Here is a 23,374-nt window from a genome sequence, read left to right as displayed (position 1 = left end):
CCGTTCTTTGGGGCATATATATTTATGATTGTTATGTCTTGTTGGTGTATGGTTCCCTTGAGCAGTATGTAGTGTCCTTCTTTATCCCTTTTGATTAGTAAAACCTTTTCAACCTCCAATCCTGGACATCTCATGTTTTGTTACAGAATTTCAAGCTTTGAGTTCCAGTTGTTTTTCTCCTCCTTTCTCTAGAGGAAAGCCTCTTATCACCACAGTCTAAAGATTCTTTTGAGGTACATCCAGACTTAATTACAAAAGAGCTAAAGACCAACACAGTTTTCTTCAAAAAAAGTCATTTTTTCTGGGAGTGAATCATTTGTCTCTGCCCTTTAAGTAAAGGAACAGTCAACTGATTTTTTTTTTCCAGACATTTGAATGAAACAGCAGAACTGGCTAACATCTAACCAGACAAACTATACTTAAAAGTGTTCATGTTCACTTGCTTAGAGCTGTACCACTTGGTAAGCACCACTCCACAAAGTTAAAATGTTTGAAATCCAACTGTTCAAACATTTTTAGTGTTTGCTGGATAACAGACTGGAATTTGATAAAAGCAGCTGACAATTAACAAAGAAACAAAAAATGGCATTTTGGCTGCCTCGTTATCACACTTATAACCAATAGAATACATGGCAGGCCAGAAAAGTTTCAAATCGCTACCAAATCTGATTTTTGAGGTTCAGCAGGAGTTTTAACAGAACTTTTCAGAGCATGTTAGCCTTCAAATAAAGAAAAAACCCAAAACATCTTCAGGAATTCCATGCCTGTTCCAGTGAGCCTGCTTGCTAAAAATCCATGTGCACCATTAATTAGCTGGGCATGGCAGCACCATTTAAAAATAAGCCTATTCACTACCAAACACACAAACTAGGGACACAAAATAGGAGCAAGTGAAACATAGCAAAATGATCAAAGAAAGAAAGGTAGACACCAGTATAAACAGCAAAAAACAAAACTTCTGGGCCAAAGATTAAATATGCTTGATATTACAGAACACATCCACCCTTAATTGTAGCTGCTTTACATTGGGTGCCATTGTACCATGTACCATATACATCAGCCATCCTTCAGGCACCCCATGGTGAAAAGAAAGGATTCAGAACAGAAGCCAGCAGGGCTTATTACCCCCAATATCCATTATGCATAGAAACAGCTCACATATCCCAGGGACTCAAATGGGGGGCTTCAAATTGGTAGTAAAGGATCCCAAACGACATCTAGGCCTCAGTTTCCTCCCTGTGGCATAAAGGAAGTTGCATACAGGAATCGACTTTAACTCTTCTGGGTCACAGGACCCTCTGAAAACTTGCCAGCTGTGGATTATCATTCCTTACAAATGCATGTTCCCACAAATTTTCTGCATACAGTATCTGGTAGTTTTAGGGATCTCCAACTCCAATCTAAGGTTCCCAGGTTCAAACTCCTACAAATGGGTAATTGTTGTTTTCTTACAACTCAAACAACATTACAATATTCATCTTTTACGTATACCAACGCCTTATAGTTTACAAAGCGCTTTCAACCCCACATACAACGACAGGCAGAGGAGGAAACTGAGGGGAGACAAATTACAGAGTGATTTGCCTAAGGTCACTCAGCCAGCTGGTGGACAGGCCCGGAAGCAAACCCAGCTCTTCTACTCCAGGGCTCCTATCCCCACCCCGGAGCTGCTGCCAGAGATCCCGCATCTCACTATGGCGGCATGAGGAGGAAAAGGCAAAGTAGAAAGCCCACCACCAACCATCCTCCAGCTCCCTCCTGTCCCCCCATCTGGATTCTTGCAGGCCCTGAAGGGTGGCGCCAGGCCTCCAGGCCAGCCCCGGCCACCCCTGCCTCCCCGGCCTCGCCAAATCCCGCCGCTGCCGCCGCCTCCCCGGGAGCCGGGCGGAGGAGTTGCCCACCGCCACTGACCACCCCGACGACTCCTCGTCGAATCGCAAACGCATAGGCCGCCGCCCGAGTTCTGCTTACAAGAAGAAAGACAGGGCGCGAGCTCCAACGGCCACCGGGCGCGCGCCGCAGCAGCCGGGCCTGCGCCCCAAGAGCTGGATGCCAGAGCAGGAGAAAGAGCCGCCAACCGACCGCTCGATCGACCGCGCGCCTGCTCCTTCGCCCTACCAGACCGGGGAGGGGGGGAGGGCGCGCCAGGGCTTCTTCGAGTTAGGGGCCTGACTCCCCGCCAATGAGACAAGATGGCTCCTCCGGTCTGCTCTGCCGCAATGTAATGTTGAAGGGCTGAACTGTGCTTTGAATATTCTGGCTTAGAAGACCTTGCCAATGCAGAACAGAATCAGCGTGTTTTAGCAGCTTCTACTTGCATGAATTCACTCTATTCTAAAGGAGAGCCCTCACAAGCTAGCAAAGTCCTTTTCCATTGAGCTACCCCAAACCCTTGAAGTTGTTTTAATCCAGGACTTTATTTTTCAAGAAGCTAGAATCTATCCTGTTGACATTTAACCATCAAGAAAGACAGGGTCTGTATCTCAGTCTTTGTGAGAAGGAAGGAGAACACTTGTAATAATGGTAATTAGTAATCACAAATTGCCTAATCCTGTCAACCAATCTTACCCAAATCCACAATGTTTTCTCAAACAATGTACTTGTTAATCCCAGTGATTAATAATGTTTTCCTTCAGCAGTTTTGACTCCTGTTATAATTGTCTAAAATAGAGTCTCCTAAGCCTCTTTTCTGGTGAAATTTTTCTTTGGAAACTGTCTCTGAATCAGACACAAAAATTTATTCAGGCAAGCAGACATACAATCAAAGAAGAATGCAGTTTATCTCAAAGAGTGATGACTTTGGGGGAAAAAGAAGAAATACACATTAAGTGGAGAAGGTGAGCCATCTAGAGAGTGAGAAACATTGGAGTAAATCAAGGAATACACATTCAAGGGAGAATATGGGCCATTTACTGTAGGAGAGAAAGCAACTCTTTATTCTAAGGTGTTAATATTTATAGATAATAGCTAGGAGCTGGTCTAGAGGTGGAGTTATGTGATCAGTCAGCAGTTTTACAAGTGCTTTCTAATTTTCCCTCCTGTCATATTACTTTTTGCAGGAAAGGGCATGGGCCAATGAGGAGGTTTTATAGATAATAGCTAGGGGCTGGTCTAGAGGTGGAGTTATGTGATCAGTCAGCATGGGCCAATGAGGAGCTATTATAGATAATAGCCAGGGGCTGGTCTAGAGGTGGAGTTATGTGATCAGTCAGCAGTTTTACAAGTGCTTTCTAATTTTCCCTCCTGTCATATTACTTTTTGCAGGAAAGGGCATGGGCCAATGAGGAGGTTTGGGTTTCTCATGAATTGCTTGTTTTGCATTTTAAGGTTCATGGATTAAAAGGCTTCCTGCATTGTTAATGTTCATGGACACTTCTCTTTTGAGATTCAATATATCTTCTTTTTTTCTGACAAATTCCTATGTCAAAAACGGGGTTTCTGTTTTGTCCTGTATTTCGATCTCAAAAACAGGCTTCTATTTCTAAATATATATATATATATATATATATATATATATATATATATGCATTATCCTCACTTATTTTCATCTCTATAATGCAGTTTTTTCCACATCATAATACCTTAATTAAAATAAGCAAGCACAACACATAGACATGAGCATATGGAGAAAAAAATAGTGATCATCTCAGTTTGAACAATGTAAAATCACTCCCCTTTGGGTGACAGAAACCCCACCCATAACCTGGCCCCCTTCATGCTCAGAAACTACTTTCTTAAACTAGATAAACTGGGTGTAACCAGCTTAACCATTCCACTTTCAAAACATGCAAAGAGTACTAAAGCATCATCATTTGAGGGAACTTAATTCACTTTAATTTTTATCATGACTTTAACGTGCATAGATTTCACCTCCATATAAATGTAAAGTCTTCAACATGGTGAACCTGTATAAACACACTACTGATGCAGATTTTCCAATGTGGCCAAACCAGAGTAGACTCACTACATCATGGCCCCAAAACCACAGTAACCACCCCAATACATAATACATGAGGAGAGAGACTCCCAGACCAAATATACAATCTTTCCATTTGGAAAGACACAGGCCCAGTACTCTCTGGATGACTCCCACTTCACATGGATCACTCTCTTTGCTTATTCTGTAAGTTTCTTAACCAAAATTTTCTTTGAGTAAGTGAGAAGTAATATTGCCATGCAATAGCTTTATATCACTTATAATGCTAAGAAAATACATCTGCATATGATTATAATTTTAATTATTAAATATATGTCCCCTACTACCTTGTATCACACTTTTAAATAATATTACAACCTTGAAAGTACAGATATTTAAATCTTATGTAAATAAAATATAATTTGAGTACCTCCTAAAAATAAATGTTATGCTAAATAAATCAGATTTATCAAATTTATCTTCATTATCAGAACAATAACATAAAATATTACACATTTAACTTGGTGTTAATATATGTTAAAAATTATCTAATGAATTTAAATTATATGAAATTAAATTTTAACAAGCACTTACACTTCACTTTTGCCTGCAGATTTCCAGTGGGTGGCTAAATATGAGATTAAAGAATTGGCACTTCTGCTTCCAATATGCATTAATCTCCTCTGTTCTGAGTCACCTTGGATTCTAGGAACAATGTTTAATCCTACAGATATCTTGTGATGAGTGAAAACTACCCCCAGGCAATAGCAACTTTCTAATGCTGGAAAAGATCCCACCTGACCAATCCTGAGATAATGATGGACAAACACACTTGATCAAGATCACATGCTTTGGCAATTGTGAGAAGCCTCCCTAGAGGCAAAGCCATATCTAAATCCATAACATATATTCAAGTAAGAAGGCAAAATATAAATTTTTAAACATCACCTTTCTTCTTTGGGAAGAAAATGTAAGTGGAAAGGAAAAAAATGGAAAGAGTTTTATAAGGTTGTTTTAATTCAAAGAACATACAGAATAATGACAAAAGGCAAAAAAATATCTTGTTGAGAATCTTGTCACATCTATCAGTTTCTTTTTCACCATTTTTGTGCTAACCTTTGATGGAAACATGATAATAATAATAAAAGTAATTTCTCTTTTATATTGCATCATCTCTTAGAAGAAGGAGGGGAAAAAACATGCACTGAAACTAAAGAGAGTTGTATAATATGGGAAAAAATCTTGGATTTACTCAAGTACCACTGAATCATGTCACTACTGTTACAGGGGGTGTCACCCTGTAAAGTGTCTTCTGGTCAGCTTGTTTAATTGATTGTCATGAGAGAGAAATGGTAATCAGGTTAGGACCTAAGAAAGGTTAGCAACAAGTGACAAGTGTGGGCTATATGCAGGGGACATAATGAGGGACTAGTAACTTTGACTAAGATATTCTTCAGTTAAGGTGTATCCTATTCTTCTTTAAGGTGGGATACATGAGAATCCTGTCTTTGGGGAAATTCAACTTTTACCCTAAGTGAAGCTATATATCTGGAGTCCCAAATAGAAGACTTTTGATTCAGTATTTTAGATCAACGTTTTAATCTGGTTTAACTCAGGTCTCTTCAAAGATTGATATTATACATATAGATTTAACTGGAAAAATTTAGACTATACAGCATATGCTTTATAAACATTTTCATTTATGAAATTAAATAGGCAGGTTGTGGTGGTACACCTCTAATCCCCAGCAATTTAGGAAGCTGAGGCAGGAGGATTGCAAGTTCGAGGCCAGCCTCAGCAAGTTAGTGAGGTCCTAAGCAATTCAGCAACTCTCTGTCTCAAAATAAAAATTTAAAAGGGCCAGGTATGTAGCTCAGTGGTAAAACACACCTGGGCTAAATCTCCATCACCTAAATCAAACCATGTTTATTATTATTTATATATTTAGGTACCAGGGGTTCAATTCTAGAAACATATATTTTATGTCCATAAAATGTCATCTGATGGAAAATCTCTAAAAGTTGTTAATATATATTTCATATGAATGATAACATTTCTATGTTCTGGAAGAAAAAAATTTGCAAAGGTTGCATTATTGATATTATCATAGGGATCAAATCACATCAGATAAGGACAAAGTGGCTGCTGCTTGTGAATCTGAATTTGAATTCTGAGCCACACTGGCAAGCTGTGCTATATTCTAGTTTCTTCATCTGGAAAATAAGAGTAATAGTAAACACACAAGATCAGGATTAACAAAGTATTTATAGTAAACACTCTATATATGGAAGTGATTAATGTATGATATTGTCAAATATCAGAAAGGAAAGTAATTTTAGCTTTATGGTAGAGCACAGTGTCTACTGAAAACAAACAGAATTACTTGAACAGTAATTGGAAAAAATGCATTTGTATAAAATCACACACATACTCTAAGCAGTAAATAAGGAAAACATTTCCTTTTTTGGGGATCAGTGCAGTTTTAAAGTTTATCAAATAATAATAAAACTGCATTAATTTATTTACATATTATAACATACTTTAGCTCTTTTTAACATAAACAATACTTTTTCATTAAAAAACATATTAAGACAAAAATATATAAAATATGCTTACTTAAATATGTTGATAGCAATATTTCCTTCTCAGAATTAATCTATAAGCACAATTTTCATCTTATACAATTTTTAAATGTTGCAATTGATTTTTAAATTGAAGGTCAGCTTCAATGTGATACATTTATATGAAATTAACATCTGAATTTGATCAAAAGTATAAAATGTTCTTTTGAAACTATGAAGTACATTCATTTGAGAAATACTTTATAATTTATATTATTTCAAATGCATACATAGCCACATTAAGAAAGAATGAAAGATGAAAGAGGAAGAAAGTGAGTTGAAGACAGGAAAAGGGACAAGAAGTAAAACTAAGCACAAAAAAACATCAACAAAATATTTTGTATCAGGGAAAAATTTTTCAGATTGAATTCAATAACTACTAATTTATAACATACTGCTATTCTTTGTTTTAATGCAACATTTTACTAACATATGTAATCATATATTATGAAAATTGTCATCTTCATAATTCTATTAATATTACTGAAGACCAAAGAACAGAAACGGTTAGCTATGATGTCCCAAGTATTTGAGTGCTGAACTCTGGTCCAAATCACTCCCACCTAAGAACTTAAAGAGGGTATTCAAGATTGCAGAAGACTGCCATTGAAATCTATTCTCAGGGAATTTCAAACACACAATGGATTGTATTGCAATTTACACAGCACTAAAATATTGTTGAATTTATTTTCTTGAAACAAAATTTTGTAGCCTTTGATCAACCCTTCCCCAAAATCACTACATTGATAATTAGTTTGTGAGGTAATGTGTATGTTAATTATCTGGATTTTGCTATGCTACAATGTATGTATATTTCAAAATATTATGTTGCATAATGTAAAAATTTATATAATTTGTCTTTGTCAATTTAAAATACGATTAATTTTAAAATTATTTTTAAAAGATAGCATTTAAATGAATAAAGTCATAAAGCAAGATTCAACTTCTTAAACAGATTGATAAATATAAATACCAGTGATACATGAAAAGGCATAAAATTATATATATGGTAATATTTTATTCTTTTATTCAACATATAAAACAAATATTCAAATATTATATATTTATATATAATCTCCCCATGACCAAGTTTACAAGTCCACCTGAATAGAAATGAATTAAATATTCAAAGGTGCAAATATGATGGAAGGGGAAAAGGAGTTAAATCTGTTCTCTATGATTTCATTCAAGAAAAATTTAAATAAGAAAAAGAATAATTACTTCCATTCTTTGTCCCATTTCCCAGACCTTGGGGCTCTGAGCAATTAAAAAAAAAAAGTAAGCTAAAATGTGTAGTCTATAAGGCACACATTCATCAGCACTTTGTTTTTATCATTACCATTGGTACTACTGATAATATAAACTACACAAATAAATCATTGAAAATATAGAAAGACAATGTTACAATTAAGTAAGTCAGGCTGGATTATGAGAGAGCTCTAACATCACAAGTTTTGGAGTGAAGAAAAGTGAGAAATGGGGGATATAGAAATACAGGATGAGATTTAATTTAGATAAATATAGGGTAATATACAGAGGGAATGCCAAGAAAAGAAAACAAATTGAAGAGTATTAGTTAAAGAATACTACTTGGAGTTTAACCATGGCTTATTATAGGAGAGAATGTTTTTAGATAATAGTGAAGTTAAAAACAAGTAAAATTGTTTTTGAGTATTTGAAGTGAACTATTACCCTTTTATTCATACATCCTTTTTTGTAGAGAGAGAGAGAGAGAGATTTTTTTAATATTTATTTTTCAGTTTTTGTTGAACACAACATGTTTATTTTATTTTTTTATGGTGCTGAGGATTGAACCCAGCACGCGTGCAAGGCAAGCGCATTACCGCTTGAGCCACATCCCCAGCCCTTATTCATACATCTAAGCTCCATTTTTAGCAAACATTAACTTTAAAAACAACAATAATAATTATGATAGGTAAAATTTACTGAAGGAAGTGTATTAGTCATATTAAATTCTACATCTTAGTATTGAATACTTAAGCAAATATTGAAGCAAATAGTGTTATGATCCCCATTTTATTGATGGGGAATTTAGGTTTTAAAGAGATTAAGTAGTATTTTTTATTTGAACCATTATAAATTATGGATCATTGATAATGAAAATTTTGAAAACTGACAGCACAAAAGACAAGAAAAAATTTTAAAAAATATACCGAAGAAATGGAGATTAATATATACAAATAAATGTTTTAGTAAAGCATAATATTACTTAACAACATTGAGTATTTATTACGTGCTATCCATGGTTTTCATAATTTGCTAATTTTGATTTCTTTAATTCTTGAAAATAATATGAGTTAAAATTATTGTTTCATTCAAAACAGGGATACTGAAGCAGGAAACAATTATGTAACTTGCTTAAGGTCATAAAACTATTAAGCAGTGGAGATTGGATTTGAATTCAGTTCTCCCATGCTTAGTTACATGAAGATGCACCACTTACCATTATGTTATGCTGAATAAAAAGGGCATAAATATATTAGAATAAAGTACAGAAATACTAAAATGCAAAAGGGGGGGGCAATTACTGAAAAATGTATGCTTTGTGACACACAGTAAAATTAAAATAATTACTGTACACACAGAAAGCAAATAAAGGGAACTAAGAAAAATTTAAGATAAATGTTATCTCATTAAGAAAAATAAAAATAAACCAGTAGGATCTCTTGCTTTATTAATTCATAATATTTCCTGTTTAGTATTTGCTAGATATTCACCTGGTGTGAGAAATGTTTTAAAACAAACAAAAAAGTCTTGCCCTCTCGAGCTTGTATTCTAGAAATCAATATTATACCAGTATTCAAACATTTACAATTTTATTTCAAATAGTACTCTTCCTGTTAGCTTTGAAACAAAATATAATTTCATAACATAAAGGAAAATTCATTGTAATATCAAGAATATGTAAAGATACAATTTAAATGATCAAGTATTAAATAAAACTCAGTTTTTAGCATAAATGCTTAGATTACTTTGAAATTTAAAATTAATCAGACTCAAGCATAATGCTGGGTGTAGTGCCCTGTATCTTGCTTGTCACATCACAGTCTGAGTCCTGAATATACTTCCTGTGATGGGTGTTGAAAGCATGAGTCACCTTGTGGGCATATGGTCTCAAGCCAAGCTCTTCTTTGCCCTTTCAAAAACATTTGCTCACTCTTTCAAATTTGGCATTCCCTAGTCACATTTATGGCCACTGAAGTCTAAATTAAAATTCATTATTTAATCTGCTTAATAAAGTGAAATTCCAAGGCAGTTGAGGAGAAGTGGCAGCAGCTTTAACTTTTCTGGTTTATGTTTTCCTTTCTTCATCTGCCATCTTTCATTTGAAAGAGCAAGGATGTTCTACATTTATCTCCCAAGTAATGCAAATTATGCCACCTTTTTTTTTAAAGAATAGGATGTGTCCTTATTTTAAGTTGTTTTATTTTCCTTGCTATCACACAAGGATAATTTAAGTGAATATATGTTTTAATATGTATTTCCAAATTTCTCATGGGAAAAATAGAAATGCACTTTGTCAAATAAGTAACCGATGTGATTCTGCAATCTGTATTTGGGGTAAAAATGGGAGTTCATAACACACTTGAATCTAATGTATGAAATATGTCAAGAGCTTTGTAATGTTTTGAACAACCAATAAAAAAATTTAAAAAAAGGAATTTACAAAGGATTAAGAAAAATTTTTATTTTACATGCTGGTAGTATCTCTGAAAAACTGAGAAGTATTACATATTTAAAGAATGAAAATAGCAAAATTCAAAAGAATTCTTTTTTCTACTCTCCAGTGTTTATGTATCTCCCTACCATTAAAAAATGCGTGAAATCATTCATTTCAGTGAAGTGTAACACTGCAAATGGTAATGATATGATGATACAATGAAGAAATGAAAATGAATTATAGAGTCAAAGCAAAAGTTTCAATATGTAAATAACAACTATGAAAATCAATTAATGAAGAGGTTAAATCCAAACTTGGGTCATGAGAATCAAGTAAAAATAGTCTGTGTGTATGCATGTTTGAGTTTGTGTGTGTGTGTGTGTGTGTGTGTGTGTGTGTGTGTAGGTGTTTATGTTTGTGCATGTGTTTGTATGCAAGACAGAGACAGACAAAGAGATTTGAAAATGATGTTTATATAAAAGAAATTATTGCACTAAAATGTATAAAATCTGATATTGGAAAGAAACACTTTACAGCATCAAAAGATTTTTGTTGTTATTGTATTCTCCATTATAAAGAAAAAAACAAAAAATTACAGTACAGAAAATTTGAGAAATATAAAATTTAATTAGGGAACAATGTAGCAATCATCAGTAGCTACTGACAAAATTCTTTCTGGCTATTTTTCTATGACAGGATGAATGTTTTTTGGTTCCTAATGTTTATAATTATTTTGCATCATTGTAAAGAGGGGTGTGCTAAACAAAATTCACAACCAGTATGGCATTGGCCCTGAACATTGAAAATAAGCAGTAAACACCATGCTGATAGACCCCACAAATGCTATATGCATCTTAGTCCTGGAAACGGTCAGAATTTACACAGACATCTTATTCCTAATTTTGGAATTTGCAAAATTATTTGTTTTTCCCTAGAAGGAATACTGTTTGTGACTTCTTTTAGCATTTTGATAATTTTGAGCATTTTGATAATCCTAGAGCATGTTTTAGAATTTCATTGGGGGTTGGTTTTTCCACTTATTGGGAAATCATATTCTGTACAAGTTTAAAATTCCCTGGCACACATTCATGCAGGTCACAGAAGAACTTAAAATATCTGAAGCTATATCACTCTATCTGACATGTAATAAAGTGTTCATATTTTTATTAAGTTCAATTAGGTTGTTTCTGAGATTTATTGTACACCAGATTTCTAGGACTGCAGTTGCCTTGTAAATTCAGGGATGATTGCGCTTTCTTTATTGAGAATGTTACCAGAAACAAGTCACCGTTTTAGAATGTCACCAATTCTGGCACTTGAGTCCTGGTGTAATGTGAATGTGCCAGTGTGCAACGTTCACTGTGATCTTTCTTGTTTGTATAAGCATCTGAAGACTTTGCCATTTCTTATTCATTTGGAATAATTTTTGCTTATTTCTTTATATTAAGAAGGAGGTTACTCTATAGTGGATTTTATTTTATCACATAACTTATTTGCAGAGTGGGACTGAAAAGGGTGGCAATAGTGGGTACAAGCAAGGGCCCTGGGGCAGGTGTCAATCAGTGGTAAGGGGGCTAGACGACTTGTAGGGATGGCCCATTGACTGCTCTTTACAAGGTAGGCAATTCTTAGATGGGATCAGCCTGTCATCTAAAATATTTAGTGTAGTGTTAGCTTGCCAAGCTTAGGTTTATTGGGGTGTAGGATATTAACACTTTCTTTATACCTTTATAAACAAGATAGAAGTTGATGAAGAACATTTGCTATACTTAAATCAGCAGCTTGAATTATGTCCAAACTCATTCACATTCTTAGACTTTTGGAGTGAAGCTCAGCTGCTAAAATCAGAGTGTCCATTTCATGACTCTTTTTTTCCTTTCATGATAGTGACATTATTGAGAGGACAGATAACGGTTTAAGTTTCAACCCTGTAGTTACAAAAGTTGTGTATGTGTGTGTGTGTGTGTGTGTGTGTGAGTATGGCATATTCAAATGTTACTTCACAGATTTGATACATACCTATGCATATGCACATACACTATGCACACAAGTATATATGGTCTGCTTAAGAAATATAAGAGTTTCATGAAAGTTTTTTTTTTTCTGTGTTGCAAACTAAATGCATTCAGGTAGTCAATTTTCAATATCTTTGTACCTGAAAGAGTGCCCTTACAAAATATGATCATATCACAGCTTTAATGGATAAAGAAACTCTTATGACAGAGTGGTGCATCTGAGAAAGTAACCTGAGTTGAAGTCATACATCGTAGGTACTCAATTTGTCACTTAACTGAATTTTGCACTTGGGCAGATTATTTAAAATTTTGGTTTAATCACCCCAAACTCAGATTGCTAACACATGCCAATATTATGCATAACATTTAACAAAAGAGAGATGACAGATCAAACCATTTGAAATCCACAAAATGCTAATGCAATGCAAGATTTAACAGTTTCTACAAAAAGTATAAACACATTTTGAAAGAACAGTGCATTTATTAAGGGTTTTGTGAGATGAATGTTGTGTCCCCAAGTTCACATTCACCTGGAACCTCTGAATGTAACCTTGTAGGATGCAGTCATGCTGGATTAGGCTAGGTCATGCATACTGTGACTGGCATCCTCATTAGAAGAGAGGACATACAGGAAGACAGAGAAAGGAAGACCATGTGAAGAAGGAGCCAGACATTGGCATTATAGAGCTTCAAGCCAAGGGACACCCAAGATAGCCAGAAGCCACTGGGAACTAGAGAGAGGCAAGGAAGGATTCCTCTCTAGAGCCTAGAAAGGCAACTAGCCTCTGCTGACACCTTGATTTTGGACTTTTTGCTTCCAGAATAGAGTGAGAGAATACATTTCTGTTGTTTGAGGTCTCCTGGTTTGTTGTACTTTGTTAGGCAGCCCTAGGGAACTGATACAAGGAGTAATCATTTTTACCTCCAGTGAAGAAAGGGGCCAGAATACTGCTTTTGAAAATGTGCCCAGTGTTTTGGCATCATTGATGAGCACATGGCTTGCAGACACTGGCTTTTGAGGCAGGCATATATGGGGTCTCCTTTCCACCATTGGCCACACTCTGGAAGGCTGTCCATACTTGCCAACTCCAAATGGTAATAGCTGTATCTTGTCCATTCATTGCTTTGAAGAGTAAATGGGATAATATTTGTTGCTTAAGTGTATGTCCACAGATTAATGCCTTCTGAAATTCGCTGATTATTACTATAAACTTGGTAATTTTAGGCAACCATTCTCCTTCTCCATTCCATGTCATTCTGCCTCACAAGATTATATGAGTCAAGAACTTTTAAAAAGAAAGTGATATTTTCCATCTTGATTCAGTATTCTTGACCACCTTTTCTTGTCAGAGTCTGAATATTCCTTTGTCACAGTGTCAGTTACCAAAACTGGTGGATGAACCTCACTTGGCTGCTTGGATTCTCATGGTTAGATGTCTTTTTATTTATTTGTTTTTTAAGTAACTGTAGCTTTTGCCAGTTCTTAATAAAAACACAAAAGTAGAAAGTTATGAAAAAGTCCTTGATCCCTGAGATTGCTTTAAAGGTTCTGTATATGTTTCAAGATAAATGCAAGATTGTAAATATCAATTACCCTGGGAAGGTTTCTGACTGGCTCTTTGCCAGCATGTTTAATTGAGAGATAAATATGCCAGACTCTCCTCACACACGTCACTGCACTCTATGAGATAAACCTGGGATCTCCTATAATCAATAAATGGTTCTTCATTCAATCTCAAATAGCCATCTAAATTCATTAAGGAGAAAGGTATTATGGGAAATGTTCAGAGAAGGGAAGTTCAAAGTTAAAGGTAGCATCCACAAAGTGTTTCAATATTTAAACAGATCTAAGGTTCCCATATTCCATAGCCTTCTCTATTTATCTGTACTTCTCAAAAGTCTCCTGTCATAGCTTTTAGAGTGAATTGACACATAAAAGTCAAAATTTCTGGAAATGTAGGTTTAATTGTTCATTTAATTTTTTCTAACAATTTATCATTCAAGACAGCATTAATACTGTATCTCATGTAAAATTCATTTGCCTGGTCCTTGTTTCCAGAGTAGAGACTGGTTGAATGTATCTATGTACATTCCATACCACCAAGGCAGTGTTATAATTTTGTTTCAAACAGTAATATGTATTTTAAATAAATTAAGAGAAAAATCACCGTTTTATAAAAATATTCTCATATATTTACCACTTTAGTGCTTGCTGTTCATTCCTGAGGATCCACATTTCATTTTCTGCATCCTTAATAACTTCCTTTAGCTTTTGCTACTGTACCACAGAATGATTTTCTTCATTTTATTCTGTTTAAAATCATCTTTATGTTACCTTCATTTCTGCTGATATTTTTTCTGAATATTGAGTTCTGGATGATGTATCTCTTTTCTTTCAGAACTTTGAAAATATCTTTCTATTTCTTGTTTTCCTTCTCAGTGATCATTCAACTTCTTTATTCACCTAGAGGTAATACCTTCTATTGTTCTAGTGGCTTTTAAGAATTTCCTCTTGATCTTTGGTTTTCAAAATTTAGATTACGATGAACCTAGATGCTGCTTATTCTTTTTTCATACTAGGTATTGAAACAGGGGCACTTTATCACTGAGCGACTTCTCTAGTTTTCTTATTATAATTTTTTTTTCCATTTTGAGACAATCTCACTAGATTGCCCAGGCTGGCCTTGAACTTGTGATCCTCCTGCTTTAGCTGGGATTATAGGTTGTTTTAGTGAGCTTTTGCCTCTCTGTAATAAAAATATCTGACAAGTACAACTTACAGGAGAAAAAGTTTATTTGGTAGTAATGGTTTCAGTTCTGCAATCCATAGATGGCCAACTCAATGGCTCTGGGCCTAAGATGCCATAGAACATCATGGTGGAGGGGTATGATGAAGGAAAACAGCTCAGTACATGGCAAGAAGGAAGAGAAAGAGTGAGTTCTGTTTACCAGTAATAAAAAGTCAATCCTGAAAGTATGTGGTAGTGACCCACCTCCTCCAGCCATACCCCACCTGCCTACAGTTACCACCCGGTTGATCTACTGGAGAACTAATTCACTTACTAGGTTAATGCTCTCATAATCTAACCATTTCACCTCTGAACTTTAATGCATTATCTGACACTAATATGTATAAATATTTTAAGTATATTTTATTTATTAGCTTTAGATTGATGTCTGCAATTTCAGTGACTAGGTTTATTTTATTATGCTTGCTCAACTAATTAAAATCACCTCACTCATTATGATAAATTCACATTTCTCCATTTTTTAAAAGAGAATATTAAGAGAAACTTTAAAAAAATAATTTTACTGACAGCAAGATATACTACATTTAGCTATTGCAATTCAAGTTTGCCGGTTAAGTAATTATTTCAAAAGGTAATCCGAAACTAATTGTCATGATGTGCTTCTAAAACCAAGACAGCCCTTGGTGATTATTGCATTTGGTTTTAAATCTCTATACATACTTTTAAAAATGTGCCACTCTAGAAATGTCCTTTGGATTGATATGAATTTTAACTGTCCTTAGTTCACAGAATCCTTTTTAACCCCAGTTTTCAAAAGGGTTTAATTCATGTCTTTAGCATTATTAGGCTAACTGAATGTATAAGATTTCTTTCTCCTGAGATTACTATCAATTCTACTTCTTTCATCAATTTATAGTGATCCAAATTTAATACTAGCAAATTCTATCATTAGCTCCACAAATTGAGAGAAATATGCCCTGAATTACTGGTAAAAATGTTTTAGATATATAAATTTTCATACAAACATATGTAAACGCAATTGCTACATTGTAAAACAGAATCTAGCTCTTAGTCACATAAAATAATATTAAAAACTTATGAAAAATAACTTGTAGAGGAAATTTCAAACTGGGGAAGCAGTGCATCACAGGAAATTTGAATATGAGGCATGACACTACAGTAGTCCTTGACAATCAAATATTGCTCAGAGGTTGGAACTATTCATGTACCGTACAATCTACTAGAAAATGTCAGTGGAAAAGTGGAAACCTTTAAGGCTGGGGAGTTTTATATCTTAAGGATTGTTTGAAATGTTACTCACTAGGATGTGAGTTTCTGTCTCCATTTACTAGTCATCTTGCTTTGATTAATATAAAACAAAAATTTTCAATGCAGTTTCCTCATTTCAAAAGTGAATTTTAATTTTTCCTTAGATACAGTTCTAAAAACATCTAAAAATATAGGTTGTAAATGTAAAAGCCATGCTTAGTACTGTCTAAATATTGACTACTATTATTATGTACCCATACCTCAGATTGTCAGAGGTTTATGAAGGTGATTATTTCTCTCATTAATACAATTACTGGTATTATAATTTATATTATTAGTAGTATTGCAGTACTAGTCGAATTCTGTACCTTAAGCTCCATTTATTTCCACTGTGGGAAGTTGTTTGGTCTGGTGAACCAAGGTAGGATGCTAATTTAGTTAGAGTAAGAAGGGTTTTAATTTTTACTTAAGTTTTGTTTACTATTTAAAGCCTCAATTGAGAGGCAAGTTTTTTTCAGAGTACTTTATGTTATTGTAAGTAAATTGGAAAAATTAATAATTTCTCATGTTTATATACTATATGTGTGCATATATATGTTCATATATTTTTATACTGAGAAAATTAAACATATTTGAATTAAATACTTCCCGGATCTTGATACTTCTTTTACCTTGAGTGATCATTGTCAATTATTTGAGTTTTAAACTATTGCTAATGGATCAACCTATAACATATTACTGAGGATTGAATTATTTCCCTTTAATTGATGTAAAACTGATATCCGTGGTGTTAGGTACTTTATTGAGATGTACCAGCCTGCACCTCACATACACTGTGGGCAATGCCAGGAGAGACTGGCACATGGCAAGCATTCAATGAAACACTAGTACTGTGGTCCCAATGTGCATTCATTCCCTAAATTCAAGTTTCAAAGTCCTATTTCCTAAGGAGTATTAAGATGGTATTGAGAAATGATCAGATCATATCACAGAGCCATCATAAATGGGACTGTGCCCTTCCAGAGAGGTTTCAGAGAGCCATCTTGTTCCTTTCACCATGTGAGGGTACACTCTTCAAGGAAACCTTGAAGGTGCAGTTTATGAGAAGTGAACCTTCAACAACTCACCCTCAACTCACTGTATTTACCGATACTTTAGAATGGACTTCTCAGCTTTTAGAACTGTAACAGAGATATTTATGGTATTTATAAGTTTCCCAGTACGTGGGATCTTACTGTAATAGCCTTTTTTATTTTTTATTTTATTTTATTTTTTTTTTTTTGGTGATACTGGGGATTGAACTCAGAGCCTCACACATGCTAAGCAAGTGCTTTACCTCTGAGCTACATCCCTAGCCCCATTTTTTTCTCAAGTACAATTATTTAAATTAGTATAATTATAAAATATGGAAAAATCAGCCCAGAAAGACCAATTTCTACTTGAATATATTGGTTTTTGACATAATAAGTCACATAATTTTTAAATAATGTCACTTAAAGTATGATGGAGAAAGGAAATTTTGCTTCATAACTAGAAAAACTCACAATAAACTTTGCCAAGAAAAGCATAAAGAAAAACAAGAACCATTTTGCCATATGAATCTCACACATAATTTTAATCCCCTCTCTTTCAATTGATGGTTATCAATGCAATTTCTTCATGTGCAATTCAAATTATTTACTATCAATGCTTTACTCTTCATCTTGCTCAACCAATCAACCCTTAGACCAACTGTTGCTCACCTCCAATATTATTTCTGATTTCCTAAACCTTTATATTTTCATCTGCATTTAAGGATTTTGATTCCCTGTCTCAGTACAGACATAATATGTACTGATATATTTTTAAAATATGTTTAACTTTGATTTATTTTCCATTTACCATATACATATGCATGTGTGTGTGTGTGTGTGTGTGTGTGTGTGTGTGTTTCTTTGTATTGGGATTTTTTTCAAAATATTTTTCTTTAATAAGTGGTATTTATCTTGGGATTCAAGACCATATAACAATATGGTTGTTTGTGAAACAACTTGCTATGATTGTAATTTAGATGTTGATATGTTATTTATCTCAATAGTTTCTTGATCCAACAGCAAATCTGATGTTTAATACCATGTGGAAAGTGCCTGAAAAAAAATTTAAAAACTAAAATTATGATACTAGGTCACTGCTTTTCTCCTCTTCTGTTGCTATTTAAGTTTGTCATAAAACCTAAACAAAATGTTATTCAGGAGAAGGAACTCAGACTTGGGCTCACATGAAGAGTAAGCAAGTGCATGTATATATCTCTTACTAAAAGCACCCTTATAGTTGAAAGAAATAGAAATATAAAAAGACAGCCTATACATCTATAGTAACTGGATATTTAGTCCTAAAACATCCATGCTAACAGCTGGAAAATTCGCAGTGTCCTCCATACCTAGTAATAGTATTATAGAATATATGAGATGCATGAGTGGGAGAATAGATATGTGGATAGATAGACAAATCCATCTGTAAGGTAACCTTATCTCCATACTTCTGCCAGTATCACAGTTTAGATAGAGCATATAAATTAAAAGTAATTAATGTGAAAATTATTTCAGTGCTGTTTAATGGAATATTAGCTAGTCCTCAACTAACATCTTGACCCTAACATCCTTTCTGCCATTTGGTGTTTATGTCGCTTTGTGCAAGGTGCTAAAAAAAAAAAAAAAAAAAAAGTCACGTTTCTAAACCTGAGTTTTGTATTTCATAAACTCCAAAGAATAATGCTTGTTGTATAGCTTACGGAAGTTTTGCTTCTTTTGCTTTCTTTTAGTTTGACTTTTTTTTTTTTTAACTGGACTGCCTCTGTCTATCCTTGGGTCTAATCCAGTTGACAAGAAATTTTAGTGAATTAAGTAAGAAAAGAATTCCCATCCTCACAGTTCAAAACAACAACAAAAACAGCATTATCTAATAAAAACTATCTTTTCTCAATTACAATTCAATGAATCTACACACTAATAACAGAAGAACTGGAAAATTAAAACGAAACATGGAAATACTGGTTAATTTATATTCTTTAATTGCCATGTTTTGTTTTAATTTTCAGTTCTTCTGTTACTAATATGTAGATTCACTAAATTGTAATTGAGAAAATATAGTTTTATGATATCCAGATTTTAAACCATATATAGTTTATTTGAAACATCTTCTGAACAAAATGAAATGAAACAAACAAAAAAAGATCAAAGAAGCTATGACCATTGAAAAGACAGCAGTAAAATAATGCTGAGAGAGAGTATACAGTGCTCACTGACACCTGAAAAATTTCTATGCTTCATAGAAATTCATATTAGGAGAAAATAAACTTCCTCCTATCATTCATAGCAATTTTCTTTAAACTTAAGTAAAACATAGAAACTTAAAGAAATACAAATTCATATGCCCTCTAATTGTTGCCTTAGTCTTGTCTTTTTTTTTTTTTTGTACCAGGGATTGAACCCAACCCAGGAGTGATTAGCCACTGAGCCATAGCCCCAGCCTGTTTTATATTTTATTTAGAGACAGGGTCTTACTGAGTTGCTCAGGGCCTCAGTAAGTTGCTGAGGTTGGCTCTGAATTTGAGAGCCTCCTGTATCAGAGTCTCAAGTCACTGGGATTACAGATGTGTGCCACTATGCCCAGCATTGCTATTGTCTTTTAATTATGCCCCTTAACTCTTGAAGACCCACAGAGCCCAAGTAACTTTAGGGTTGACAGGGCCAGTTCTTGGCAATCCCATAGAAAGGATTTTAAGTGTGTTTCATAAAGTAATAGGTGGAAGTTAATTAGAAATAGGATAGGGACACAGGATAGGCACTCAAGGGACCTTATCATGAGAGAGCAGGATAGCCATTACAGAGCCCAGGATTTTATAGGAATTTGGGTCCCTTTCATCTTACCTCAAATTTCCACACTCCAGTAAGTGGTTTGTTGCTCTTTGTAGAAACTTCAGAAAATCTGTGTGGGTCCTGATGGTCAAAAAGTGGGTGTGCCCTGTTTTTGGTGATGACCTCTCACAATGGGCCTGGTAACAAGAAATCTTGAACAAGAGTTCTTGTAAGGTATTATAATTAACTTTCTTGGGAGTTTGGAATTTTCCTAATGCTTGTCTGCTTTGACAAAGTTTTCTGTTATCCTCAGTCCTGTGACCTATGGCCAGGCCCAAGCAGGACAGTAGACAGCTGTCTGACAGCTCTAGGTCCATGACATGGGAGGAGGGATCCCTGCCATTACAAGAGATCCTAGATGTCAAATCTAACACTGCCCATTCTCACCAGAGCAAGGTTGACACAAATACCAGTTCACACCTTCACTGCTACAGGAGAGGACAGAGTGTCCTGCCCAGGTGCAGAGAGAGAGATTCTGGTGACACCATCCACACTCGCTCACTGGCAGCACACCTGCAGCACCATTCCTGTGCTAGTGCACTGCCTACCCTCCCACCCCCAGTCTTTCTTCCCCATTCCGAGAACTGGGGGTGGCTCTGCTCCTCTGCCCTGCTCCACCCTTGGTGGCATGCATGGTGCTCATATTGGGGCCCTGTACCAGGGCCCACCTTGCCCAATATAGAGCACCCAGAGGAAACGCCGGCAGCCTGACCCTGTATTGGACGTGCAGGTACCGCCTGTCCAACACCCGCGAGTACACCCTAGACCCCACCTGCTCCGCGCCCCCAGGGCCGCCTTCTACCTGCCAACCAGAAACTGCTCAGCCCTCTGGCCACCATCTGACCAGACCATCTGTGCAGCCATCCTGGCCACCTCAGGGAATGGGCGGGGGCGTTGCACCAGCCCTAGGAGAGGGATCCCCGCCATTGCTGTGGCTGCTGACCCTTAAACCTAACATCTTCCACCCTTTCCACATGATCAGGAAACCTCACTGGGTCAGCTGGTGAATCAGCAGGATCTGGATCCCAAGCCCCAGTGCCAGCACTCCCCAGTCTACCCAAGACCCACACGGACAAGGGGCACTCAGTTCTCGCGCCTGTCCCTCCTGCATCTGGTGCATGTACAAAGGACGTTGCAAATGCACGCCCCTCCCTGGCACGACCCTGCCTCGTGCCCAGGTCGATGGTTTTCTGCACGCGCCTGGAGGTTCTCTACTCATACCCTCCAAAGCTGAGCCCTGGCTATAGGTCTGACATTGCCTTTTAGCCTGAAGCCACCTTCACAAGCAGAAGAATGAACCTTTGTGCCCTTTTCTGCAATTCCTGCACCCCACCTTCTCTAAATGCTTCCATGGGTAGTTTCCAGGACAAGCTTTGTTCCTCACCCCTGTCCCCAGCCTGGGAGGCAGAGAACTGCTCGAAGGGTCCCACATGAGACCACTGCTCATAGAGGTCGCCTATGTCCGCTTCCCTCCACTATTGATCGCTCTGGATTGCCAGGGGCTTTGGGAGCATTATCAGGTTATCTTGCAGGCATCCTGCAACTGCTCATGAGCAGTTGGGAAATGTGCCCCCTAGGTGCTTGTCCCAGGTCCTATGGACTCTTCCATCTTTTCTGGGAGACATAGACATGACCTGCATCCTCCACATGCCTGTTCTCCTGAAGAAGATGTTGCTGCCTGCTGCACCTTTCCACATTTCCTCCAGTTCACCCCACTGATTCAGCAACACTTCTATAGCACAGGAGCAGGAAGTTGCTCCTTGTCAGCTTGCAGCATCATGGTGTACTCAAGACCCCTGTCCAGGGAAGATTGTGCCCAGAGCCCCTGAAGACAGTGGCCAAGGAGTGGCTGAGCAATTGGAAGACCCCACAGATAGAGAACATCAGAGGGGAACCCCCATGTTATTAGAGGAGTACAATCTGCTTTTAGGCCCTTGGTGACCCACAGCTCCCTGCCTTCCTTTGTGTCCAGGCCTGGGGCTTCGCATGGAAACCTCCACACCCAGAGATACCAAGACAGAGCTGAGATCTCCCAGGCCTCCTGGATGAGTTCCTGCCCAAGAGAAATACCATCAGTAGCTCCTACATCTCTCCTCAAGGTCTTCTAGTCCTGAAGAGGAGTGCTTCAGGTTTATCCATATAGAGGCTGCCCCTGGGATGCTCTTCAACTGCAGAAATTCCCCTGAAGAAGACCCAGTGTGAGAAGGTGGTAGAAGACAGGCCGGGACAGCCATTGCTGAGGAAATGTCCTCATCCATGGGGAACACCAGTAGGCTACAGAAATGAAAATTTTCTATGCTGCCACACTGCCAAAGGGATCCTCTGAGGCTGCCACCACCTCCAGAAATGGCCTTTCCAGTGACTGCTGAGGACATAGACCAGGAGAAGAGAAAGCTCTAGAGCACATCAGCTGCCTTCTGATGGGTGAGGCCCAGGCCATCAGGGACAACTGTACCATGCACTGCCAAGCCCATGTGTAGGTCCCCTATGCATGGGGAGGGGCCAGGCCTCTGGCTTCAACTTGGCCTCAGCCAGTCATTTCCCTACTACCCCAGCACCTCCACCATGGAGGCCTCCAGACTACGTGGGTAGGCTCTGCTGTCTCCTCTCAGAGACACCCTCCCACTCCCAACCTCAGTGTCTCCCTCTCCCCCAGCTTGTCAATCGCTGCTTTGGCCCTTCCTCCCTCCCTTCCTCCTTGAGCACATCGGCAGGTTTAACCCCACAGTCCCTGGCTCCCTTTGGGGCCACATTCATGCACACCATTTTGCCTTCATGCTGTGTTCTAGCAGGTGGTCATCTTGTTTGTGCTCACAGCTTCAGAGCTACAGGCAGAGCAGGCATGAAATTTCTCCCCAGGGAGCTTCCTGATAGTGTGGGCTCAACATGGACCACAATTACAAATGACAATAGAGATTTCCTCAGTAGCCTGCTTCCTCTGTATACCTTCCATTCCTTCTCACTCTGTGGTACCCCAAATCTGCCAACATTCACTTTCCCCAATCAAGCAAATGGCCAAAGCCCAATAGCTCCAAAGAGCTCAAAACTACAAGGAAACCAGAGAGAGCCAGGCTGAGGGCCTGTGCCTGTAGTGGTAATGACCCCAACCAATGAGCCCAAATAAGACCCCACCCTCCTCCTAGCCAACTTTGAGAGCAAAGCTGCCTAGGAAGTGGGTGGGGATGGGATACTCTGTCTCTGAGCTTTGATTTGCCCCAGAATCAC

The 23,374-nt window shown here is 36.9% G+C and overlaps 1 pseudogene; it reads right to left on the bottom strand.

Annotated features, from left to right (window-relative positions):
* Nucleotides 1-669: 669 nt before the first annotated feature.
* LOC144368524 (taurine up-regulated 1 protein pseudogene) lies at nucleotides 670-20,725 on the bottom strand (annotated as a pseudogene).
* Between the last annotated feature and the right edge of the window lie 2,649 nt (nucleotides 20,726-23,374).

The sequence above is a fragment of the Ictidomys tridecemlineatus genome, chromosome 2 (assembly GCF_052094955.1).
Source record: "Ictidomys tridecemlineatus isolate mIctTri1 chromosome 2, mIctTri1.hap1, whole genome shotgun sequence".
Taxonomy (NCBI): domain Eukaryota; kingdom Metazoa; phylum Chordata; class Mammalia; order Rodentia; family Sciuridae; genus Ictidomys; species Ictidomys tridecemlineatus.
This window is presented reverse-complemented; position numbering and strand designations above follow the sequence as displayed.